The sequence below is a fragment of the Rhinatrema bivittatum genome, chromosome 1, assembly GCF_901001135.1.
Source record: "Rhinatrema bivittatum chromosome 1, aRhiBiv1.1, whole genome shotgun sequence".
Taxonomy (NCBI): domain Eukaryota; kingdom Metazoa; phylum Chordata; class Amphibia; order Gymnophiona; family Rhinatrematidae; genus Rhinatrema; species Rhinatrema bivittatum.
The window spans coordinates 147,128,410-147,139,607 of NC_042615.1; the positions used below are offsets into that span (position 1 = coordinate 147,128,410).

The window sequence follows — 11,198 nt, forward strand, 5'->3', positions numbered from 1 at the left end:
ACCTCAGTTGCTTTCTGGCTTTCCCTGTACTTCATCCCTACTACATACAGTATCCTCTGTGCTTATTCACTGTTTTCTTGAATTTGATTATTGTTTCTGTCTCCATGGGCAGGCTGTTCCATGTATCCATTACCCTTTCTGTGGAGAGAAATTTTGAATGTTAGTCCTGACTCTATCCTCTATGAGCCTCACTTCGTAACCTCTTGTTTTACAACCAAAGTTGGCCATCACCAGCACACATGCCACACAGTGGTACATGAGCATATTCTGACCAGTGTCTCCTCACTCTCTCCTACACAAGGCTGCCACTGTGAATGAGCATTTTAAGTTTATGGCCTGACTGTTTGCATGGCATCATTATACCACCTTGCAAACTTTGGAAATGCTTGTGGCAGAATTTGACTGTTCACACAACACCCTCCTTTTTCCCACAGCACTAGAATTTCACCAGGACACTCCCTGGCTTCTCCTTCTCCTGCCACCCTGGCAGTTGTCACAGTATCATCTCCTTGAGAGATGGAGGAGTTTTGGCACTTTGTGAAAAAACAAAAAGATAAATGTCTCCAAGAATTTCCTTCCCATTGATAAAGGTTTGCTTTTAATGCATTATTTAGACCTTTTGAGGATCTTGATGCTCTCTGTCATGCACATTTTGTTGCTGGAACATCAAGTGAAACAGTATATTGAGGAGGCACCTTTCACTGCTGTGTCTTAAGGTGTAGCTCAAATACAAGGAGATTGTATATGGTCAAACTGGGGAAACCTCATATAGTGCCAATACTAGGCTAAAGGGAAATGCCTATATGGCTACTTCTGAAACTCTGACTCCAACCATGTGGTTGTTAGAATAAGTTTGTAATCATTGGTAACCCCAGTAAGACAAGATGCTTAATCCATCACTCCATTAAGCTATCTTGACAGTTCAGTGCAAGTCCACTGTTGTGGAAGTGAATAATGGTATACAATGGTATACAAGAACAAGTGTTATACCAATCAAAACTCACTGTTATGCCAAGGTACTACGTGAAAAACTTCATGCGATAAGTGTCTTGATCCCGACACTGCAATGTTTCGAATGGGATTTCTTCATCAGGGAATCACTTTTAAGCATGGAATATACTTATATATCTCGGCTGTAATAACACACCTGGAACGATATTGAAGACCATACAATCTTTAAAATGATGTATAATACATCTATAGATAGGAAGGCAATGTTCATATAATGTAGGACTCACTCAGTAAATGACGGCAAATATGCTCCTTCATTGAAGTGCTATTCATGCACTGAAAATGAAACGATGGCTTTTCGTGATCAAAGTGCTTCTTCCTCTCTGGGAGTAATAATGCACAAAATGAAAAGTATGTCCGTGAGGTAGCTCACAACCCAACTGGCAAGAATTTTGTACCAAAATTAGACAACTGATTCCAAACACTTACTTGCGGTGGTTCAAAAAAAACTTACTTGCGCGATCTGCTTGTCTGCAATCTGCTCGTTTCGCTGCTGTAACACTGACAATCGGCGGCCCGAAAACGCTAAGCTTTAAGCAGGAAATTCCCGCCGATTCTATTGAGGAGGAAATGACGTATGTGGTCATCTACGTAATCAAAACGCCATTTTGGATGTGGAGGAAAACTATCTGTCCAAAAATGGGTATATACGTCATCGATCGGCCATATTGGAAGGTAATATAATAAACTTAAACGTATCTGTCTAACAATTTCCTTAAAAAATTGAAGGATATGACATCAGTATGTGGGGCTCCAAAAACATTACAAAAAATGGAAATAAAAGAAGGAAGCAAGACCTATTTAGACCCATTGAAAACTGAAAAAATGATCATAAATTAACTATTAGATGAGTGTATACCATTCATTCTTTTCATTAAGACCAGCAGGTTCTACAGAGTGAAGCCGAAAGATCCACTGATTTTCTTTATAATTAAGAGTGGATACTCTATCACCTCCTCGCCACGATAATGGAATATGTTCAATGATCAACCATTTAAGATCTTCAAAAGTATGTCATTGATCTAAACAATGTGAAACAATGGGTGCTTTCATATCTCTATTTTTGAGACTACTCCTGTGTTCCATGAGTCTAGTTCTAATTTTACGTTTGGTACGCCCTACATATATCAGCTGACATGGACAGATGATACCATATATTACAAAGTCCGTGTTACAATCAACTTCACAGGCAAAAGGGAGACAGGTGATGCTTTCCCGCTTTGTCCTGCTCGGACAGCCTATAGCTTAGGATTCTCCCATCCTGCTTATCCTTGGAGAAAGCAGAGTTGCTTACCTGTAACAGGTATTCTCCGAGGACAGCAAGATATTAGTCCTCCATAAAACCCACCCGCCTCCCCTGGGAGTTGGCTTTTCCATGTATTAGTTATATTATGGACAAAAGGATTCTGCCTAGGAGGCAGGGTGATGACTACAGTTGCACATGCTCAGTAGGGCATGTTTGAAAGTTCTACATTCTTTAAAATCAAAGTTCCGTGCTGGGCTCCATTCGATGATGTCGCTCATGTGTGAGGACTACCATCCTGCTGTCCACGGGGAACCCCTGTTGCAGATAAGCAACTCTGCCTTCTTTTAATATTTTATATAATATGCCAACTGTTTAAATCTTATTCCTTGTTAAAGTATTGTTACTGAACAAGCAAATACCAAAATGTAGTATTTTACAAAAGGTTTAAAATATTGAAGACTTTATGCAGCAGTATCAGTTTCTAAGACTACTTGCCACCTTTCTTTGCCTTGCTTATAGAATTATAGTATACCAAATGTATGCTATAATAGAAATTCCATGAATCAAGTAAAATTATTATGTAAATTTAGCAAATTACTTAATAACTTCTGCTGTATATTGTTTTTGTAGGCCGCATAGACAAATGCCCTAAAGAACGGTGAACATAATCTGTTCTGTTGTGGTTATTTTATGCATTTGGTCTAATGGTCAGAACAGTGAAGGCAAGATACCTCCTAGGAATTGAAAGTTCAATTTCTATTTTTCCCTTAACTCTGTGTGACCTTAAACACGCTTGTCAATGGTGACAGTTGGCAAGTATCTTCAGTCAGTGAATTTGCTATAGTTGTCATGGCAACCTATGAGCATCATGACACCATCTCCCTAACCCAGTCCATCATAGATTGCTGCCACTTTTCTGTTGATGGCATTGTATTTCATTGAGCCTCAAATGAGAGTGCATGGTAATTTTATAATAATGTTGATCCTTTTTTTTTTTTTTGCCTTACATTTTGTAGAAATCGTAAATTTAGGCACCAGAATTAGTAGCCCAATTTTCTTTCCTATATTCTAAGGGTCTGATATTAAAAAGCATTTACTCCAGTAAAACTGGACTTTACTCGAGTAAGCTGGTGTTTGAAAATGGCAGCAATGTATGCCATTGAATTATCCATAAGATTTACTCACGTAAGTGAATTTTGCTCGAGTAAATGGCTTTTGAAAATTGCTATCATAGTATGTTACATTTATATGAGTAACTCCTTTGAAAATTCCTCCTAAGAGGTGAATTTTAAAAGCCCGGCACTTGTATTACTTAGGGGATGAGTGAAGAAGTTGGGCTCATGTGCGCTGAGCACATTTTAAAAGCCATGGAGATAGGTGCATATATCCCGGAGCACACATCTCAAATGTTTTCAAAAAGGGGCATGGCATGGGCATTTCAGGACGTGAACCTGAGATATGCGCATAAATGCTTATGTAACCTGGCACGCGCTGACATCCCGTGCCACGTAACTTTACTTCTGCTATGCATGACATGTAAGTTAAAAATGACATACAACTAGGCAGATCTGCAGGGTTTTAAGGGTCGGGGCTAACTGGGGGAGTGAAGGCTAATAAACTAGGGGAGGTTTGGAGGATCTATCTCAACTGGGCGAACTGGAGACAAACTGGTAAAACTAGGAATGGCGTAGGTGCACACCCCTTTTCATTCCCCCAATTTATGCAATAGAAACAGCATTTGCCCGCACTTGAGTGCACCCATTTAAATTTTTAAAAGCCCAGCACTTGCAGTAATTAGGAGATAAGCAAAGAGGTTGGGCTTGCTTGCACTGAGCAGATTTTAAAAGCTGCGGAGATAGGCATGTATCTCCTGCAGTGCGCACATCTCGAATGTTTTCAAAAAGGGGCGGGGCATGGGTGTTTTGGGACATGAACCTGAGATATGCATGTAAATACTTATGCGACCTGGGATGTGCTGAGGTCCTGTGCTGCGTAACTTTACTTCTGCTATGGATGACGTGTAAGTTAACATTTACAGAAAACCAGGCAGATCTGCAAGGTTTTAAGGGACAGAGCAAACTGGGGGAGTGAAGGCTATTAAACTAAGGAGGTTTGGAGGACTATGTCTTAACTGGGATGTATTGGGGATGACCTGGTAAAACTGGAAATGGCATAGGTGCATGCCCCTTTGAAAATCCCCCAATGTATGCAGTAGAAGCAGCATGTGCATGCACATGAGCACGCCCACTTAAAATTTGGCACACGTACACGTGGCCAGGCTATTTTATAACATGCATGCTTATATGCGTGCATATGTTATAAAATGGACACAACCCTGCGCATGGGCCAATGTATGCGTGCAAATGTGCGCATGTGCACCAGTTTGAAAGTTACCATCTTAAGTGTTTAACATGTAATCCTGTTCAACTGTGTAGAAATGCAACCATTTCAAGTATCTTGTACTCTTAAAATTAATTATAATATCCCTATACAAAGGGAATCTATGTTGAAAGTTGTTTCCTTGTCAATGGGAATATGAGAGGTATTTTTTGTTGCCAGTGATGAAATTGAGTAATCATTTTTCACATCTATCATTAATATTTCAATGTTTGTATGTATGAAGATCACAGCAAAATTAGAATTGACGTGCTTGATCAACTTATTTTTGTCAAAGGAAATTATCCAGTATAAACACAGAAGCTGGCAGATGAGGACCTTGTGGTCCACCCAGTTTCACCATTTGTGCCTGCATATGATGCTGTTATAAATCTTAGTCTATGGTCTTTTCCTTACCTCTTCTTGCTATTCTGATCCTTTGTACAAGGTTCAATTCTGTCACTGCTTTGGCTCTGACCACTTCTGCTATATGTCTGTTTCAAATGTCATCCACTCTCTGAGTAAAAAAAAAATAAAATTCATATTCCTTTTGAGACTGCCTCCTTTTAACGTCATAGAATGAGCCCCTATTTATCTTTTCATTTTTAGGAAAATGCTAGCTTCTGGTGTTCAAGATTGGAATATTCGTATCATATTTTCTTTTCCTTTTTTTTTCTCCTAGAGAGTACATCATTAGCTCCCTAAGTCTCTCTTTATATGGCTTATAGTGCAGACCATGCACCATTTTGCTGTACCTCCTTTGAATTGCCTTTACTAAAGAACACTGAAAAGATAGATATTTCAAGAATGGAATAGGGTAGGGTAAAGTTTCACCAGAGAACAGTATAGATGTAATATTACTTCCCTCCTGCTAATAGAAATACTGGGGCAGATTTTCAAAGCCCTACACGCGCCGGGCTTAATTTCAAAAGGCCCGACGGTGCACATAAAGCCCCGGGACATGTGTCAGTCCCAGGGCTTGAAAAAAGGGGTGGGCCGTGGGAGGGGTGGGGTGGTCTGGGGTGGGGGCAGGGGCGGGCCGGCCATTGTCCAGCACACATAACTTGCACCTGCCCAAGGCAGGCGTAAGTAGGTAAGATAAATTTTTTTAGGGGGTTTTTTTTAGGGGGCAGGAGAGTTAGGGGTAGGGAAGTTCCCTCTGAGGCCTGGGAGGGAACGGAGGAAGGCAGCGCGGCTCGGCATGCACAAGATGTACAATTGTGCACCCCCCTTGCACACGCTGACCCCTGATTTTATAACAAGCGTGCGGCTGCGCACGCTTGTTATAAAATCAGGCGTACATTTGTGCGTACCGGGTTGCGCGCACAAATGTACGCCCGCGCATATGTTTTAAAATCTGCCCCACTATGCTTTATGTGGCCTGTGTATACATAAAAGCATATATGTAGGAACCAGGGGGAGGAGCAAGATGGCGGCATAACAGAGGTCATAGTTTACCTGGTGTCCGTGTTACTTTCTCCTATTTGCCTCAATTATGCCTTCAAAGTGGAAGGGAAAAGTGATGTTCTTCCCTCCAGAGTCTCTTCTTTCTTTGGGCCAGCAGGTTCTAACATCTTACATGACCTCACTAGCAAACTTACAGAGAACCGAAGAGCCTGGTGTGCTTCACAGCAAGGGAGAATCGTGTTTGCCTGCAGAGGAGGCCTCCCTTAGCCCCGACCAGCGATTTCCTCCAGCGCAGAGAGGCACTGCTTGCAGCGATCCCTTGGCATACAGCAATGACGTGGCAGGCGCAACTGCAGCTGAGGGAACTGTTGTAAGATCAGGTATCCATATTGCCGGCTTCGCCTTTCTTCTCAGAAGATCAGGGTGAGGGGGCCATGGCTGCCATGTCTTTGCCTCCTTCAGTTTCTGTTGGTCCAGGAAGGGTGGAAGTAACAGTGGAGAAGTTTTCATCGGGTTTGTCCTGGGTAGAATAATTTGCCTTCACTGATGAGTTCTTCATGATACCATCTTGTCCAGAGATAGCGACATTAGATTCCATCTGGGATTTGGTAGCTGGCTTTGGGAAATCCTTTCATTCATGCAATTCTAAGATTGACAATCTTTCTTCAAGTTTTCAGTAAAAGTTCTCTAACTTTGAAGATCAAATTACTACAGTCAATTCTAAGGGTCAGATTTTAAAAAGCACTTACACACACAAAACTGAGGTTTACTCGAGTAAATGCCCTTTACTCTGTGGATAGGACTAAAAAAATTTAAAGTAATAAAAATAGTACTTACCATCAGAAGGAGTTCAATAAGAGAGAGGAGCTGACAGGTAGCTGATATACAGGACTTGATGTAATTACTGCTAATAAAAACAAACACAGTTTCTCGGAGAGTACAGCATAGTGCTGCACATCCTTGATGACTGAGGGCTGTAGAATAGAAAGAGGTTTGGTGGTCACTAAAGGTAAACACAGATCTAAAGAAAGACTGTCATGGTGTTTCTGGGGGCTACTTTAATCTTAGAAAAGTGAGAGATAAGAAAGAGTTAACTAAGGTAGTTGTTCTGCCCTGGGGAGGCATGGAAATGTTTCTATTGCAGAATGTAACATAGTACATAGAACAGAGGTATCCGGTTGCCATGGAGAAAAGCAGCTGAAGTGCCGTTTTTAAACTTTGGTTCTCACTGAGCTTCCTCAGCAGAAGAAACAGTTATAATCAGAGGGGGAGGGTGCTGTGTTTGAGTTGCCCCAGTAAGAGATAAAATTGTTGCCATTTAGACATAGCTGTTTCTGTGGTGTCGAGGACAGGGCAGGAAAGTGCACAGTTTTAAAACTAAATAGAATGAAAGACAGAGGGAAGTTTACCAGTTAAGTTGCAGTAGAGACAACCTATTAGAAATGTTTTTGAAGTGCTTTTGAACAAATAAAGAGTTTTGAAGGACATTAAAAATAGGAATATATAAGAAATATTTGTTTTTATTTAGATAGGTACTTTTTATATCAGAAATCTATTTGAAATCAGACTTGATTATATAATTAGAACAGGCTGAGCTCCCCTACATGTGTTGGTTTAATCCGGTTGCTATAGTAGTTATCAAAATTCCCTGATGGTATCTAAGAATGACATCAATATAGCTTCCTTAGCTACGTGTGAAAAGACCAGAGAAATGATACCATTAGAGGTCAAAGCACTGAAAATAATTTAAAAGTTATACTGAGTTGAAAATCAAAAAGATAGGAGAAAGAATTATAATAAATTATATTTTAAAAGAATGTAGAAGGAAAGAACATTACATACAAAAGTTAAGAAATAATTTACTTTATAAAAAAAAATAGTGCAAGTGACATCAGAGAGCAGGTATCTAAATCCTTCAGAAAGTAAGTGGCAGTTAGAAAAGCATAGGCAGAGCCTGAGCAGAACTGGTTGAGAGAGGAGGTGCTGCATGAATGTTCCTCATAGTTATTGGTTCTATTCTGCTCAGATGAAAATAAGAAGTAGCATTTTGGCAAGCTTGTAAAGAATAAGAATGCGAGTATGCATATGTTGGTATTAGTGTAGGTAAGCTTAAAAAAATAACTGTCCCGCATAAAATTGATGACAGTTTTTGTTAGACTGAAAATAAGAGAAACATAATTATGAACTGTGAATATATACGCTGTTGAGCTGGAAAAGAAAGAGTGCATAAGTTAAAAGTTGTGAAGAATATAAGAAGGAACAATATATAATACAGTAAGAAGCTGTATTATAGAGCAAAAGTCTGTATTAAACAGATACTGAACAGTTGTCTGTGAATGACAAAAGCACTCTAAAAAGAAAAAGACATGAATTTAAGAAGAAAAGTCTCTATAGTGCTACTCACAATATAGTGCAAAAAGCATTAAAAAAAACAAACAAACAACTTGCTAAGTTAGGGAAAAATTTGATTATCTTTTATTTTCTTTAGGTAGAATTCAGTTACAATACATCTAGATAATATGCTTATGCAAACTCATCTTTAAGGAGATAGTATTTATTGATTTGTTAAAGATAGGAAGTAGGTACTAACAGTTGAAAGAAAGAAAAGAAGAAGCAAGATTATTTAAAGCAAAGAAGAAGAAACAAACCTATTCATCGTACTCTAGCAACGCACAGGAGTAAAGTAAAAGAAAAAGACAAAACAAAGATAAGAAGAACTAAAGCTAAGTAAATACATAAACAAGCTTGTTTATAAATAGTGTTGAAAGTAAAGAAAAATTACTCACCTGACTAACAAAGACTGAACTGAAGGATTTATTCAATGAAAAGAGTTTTTAAAGCAATAGCAAGATATAAGTAAAGGAAAACCTGATATAAAATTATAATAGTAATGATTATAAGTTATATTTATCTGAATTTCTTTAAGAGGTTAATGTGTATTTGAAGTATTGTTTGGTTAAAAGAAAAAAATAAAACTTTTAAGGTAAAAGATAATAATAATCACAACTTTGGCTTTTATCCTTTTTCTAATTTACCTCATTCCTCTCCTAATCGGCAGGAGTATAACTGATCAGGTGATAGAGTGTATTTCACTCTATCCTTTATAAAGTACCTGATAAGGAAAGAGGATTTTCATATATGCCTCTTTACTATTAACACCAAGGTTACCCAAATCCTTCCCTCGGCCTGGGTATATATAAAAAAAGGGAGGGTAACCCGAATAAAGGTGGTTTACAATTCGAGTAAGTGGGCTTTTGAAAATTGCTGCAATATATGTCATGGAATTGTCCATAGGATTTGTTCATGTAAGAGCACTTTACACACATAAATGGCTTTTGAAAATTGCTACAATAGTAGTTACATTTACGTGTGTAAATCCTTTTGAAAATTCACCTGTATGGTTTCTATTATTGAGAACACTTAAGGATCTACAAGTCTTCAATGCATCTACAGTATTGAATATCTAGACGTATTGAATATCTTGAAATCAGTATGAGACACTGTTATCAAACATAATAATGAGAATTTCATATTTTTTTCTGTCTTCACAATTGAAAGCTTTTTTGAACTCCCAGAGACAAACAACCTCCTCCTCAGTCAGTGTCTACTAATTAATGGGGAGTTTTGATAATTTTTTCTGCTAGCTTAAAAAAAAAACTTAGTGCCATTGCTTATGCAATGGCCCTCTGTGTCTACACAGGACAAACAGGTCAATCTATAAGGAAAGGAATAAATGGACATACGGTAAATCTGACATTAGAAATGGCAACATTCAGAAACCAATAGAACATTTCAAATGTCCAGGTCCTTCTCTGTCTGACCTTAAGGTTGCCATACTCCTAAAGAGAAACGTCAAAGGAGCACTCCAGCGATAAACTGCTGAATTGGAACTCATTAAAAAACTTAATACCCTCACCCTAGGTCTGAACAGAGACAAAGGCTTCATGATTCACTGCAACTATGAACTTAACTGTTAGTAGATCATTCTGTCTTTTCACACCACAGTTGTGTCGGCTATACGATAATGCTATTAACACTTTCTCCTCACCATGTCCTGATGGAAGTGGACTCTATCCTCAAAAGCTCATGCTTTCATAAATTGATTAGGCTATAAGATGCCATTACCTTTAATTCTCCTTGAATTTCTTTGCTCCTTCTTTAATTTGTACTGCCTGATTATGGATGATAGTATTTGTAATTTCTAAGTAGAGAATTAGATCATTTTTGTTATTTCTTTTATACTGGAATCCATATATTTCTGTGAGTTATTTCTTTGTTTTGTATTTTTGAAAATTCATAAATGTAAAAAAAAAAAAAAAAAGCATATATATAGAATAGTTTTAATAGTTTTAATAGTGTGGCTCTTCATATTGTACATTTTAAAGGTGAATTTTAGAAGCCTGACATGCATCAATTAGGGGATGCACAAATATGTTGGGCTGGCGTGCTGAGTGGATTTTTAAAATGCACACACAATGAAAAGTTCCCAACAAGGGGCATGGGTGGAGGATGGGTGTTACTGGATTTCAACTTCAAATTAGCCCGTAAATACTTTTATGCACAGGTGCAGCTGGGATCCCCTACTACGTAACTTTACTTCTGCTATGGATGATGTGTAAATTATAAAATAAGATAAATTGGCAGATTGGCTTGGTTTTAAGGGTCGGGGCTATCAGGGGAGAAGAAAGGTTATTAAACTAGGGGGGTTAGGAAGTCCTTTCTCTTGCCTGAGTGAACTGAAAATGAACTGGGAAAACTGGTAATGGAGTTGGCACAATTGTCTTGAAATCCCCCACTTACACGATAGAAGCGGTATTTGCACGCATAAGTGTGTGTCCACTTATTTATTTGTTTATTTTATTTAGGTATTTTATATACCATCGTTCCATGTAATGATCACAGCTGTTTACAAAACTAACATTCATAGCTATATATCTACAGATAATGTTGGGTTATAGAGGTAGTATTCAACAATAGGCATCTACTGAAATGTTCCATTACATATTAACTAAAGATCTAGGACATAGGGTGAGAGGTACAGAGCATATAATAATACAACAGATGTCACATAATAGTCAGTATGATGCATTGAGGTTCTTACATTCACTTGTTAAATTTATATCTCATACTTCAATTATTTTCTTTTGTCTTTCTTATT

General features: G+C 38.3%; 1 long non-coding RNA gene across 2 annotated transcripts; it reads right to left on the reverse strand.

Moving 5' to 3' along the window:
* Nucleotides 1-48: 48 nt before the first annotated feature.
* On the reverse strand, nucleotides 49-7,042 carry LOC115084043. 2 transcript variants are annotated; one of them, XR_003854456.1, is made up of 6 exons: nucleotides 6,878-7,042; nucleotides 5,051-5,150; nucleotides 1,466-1,567; nucleotides 1,239-1,334; nucleotides 1,005-1,147; nucleotides 49-138 (listed from the first exon to the last, which is right to left on the reverse strand). It is a non-coding gene; the product is annotated as an uncharacterized LOC115084043 (long non-coding RNA). The 2 variants fall into 2 exon arrangements; XR_003854452.1 differs by having other exon boundaries at nucleotides 1,466-1,640.
* Nucleotides 7,043-11,198: the final 4,156 nt, after the last annotated feature.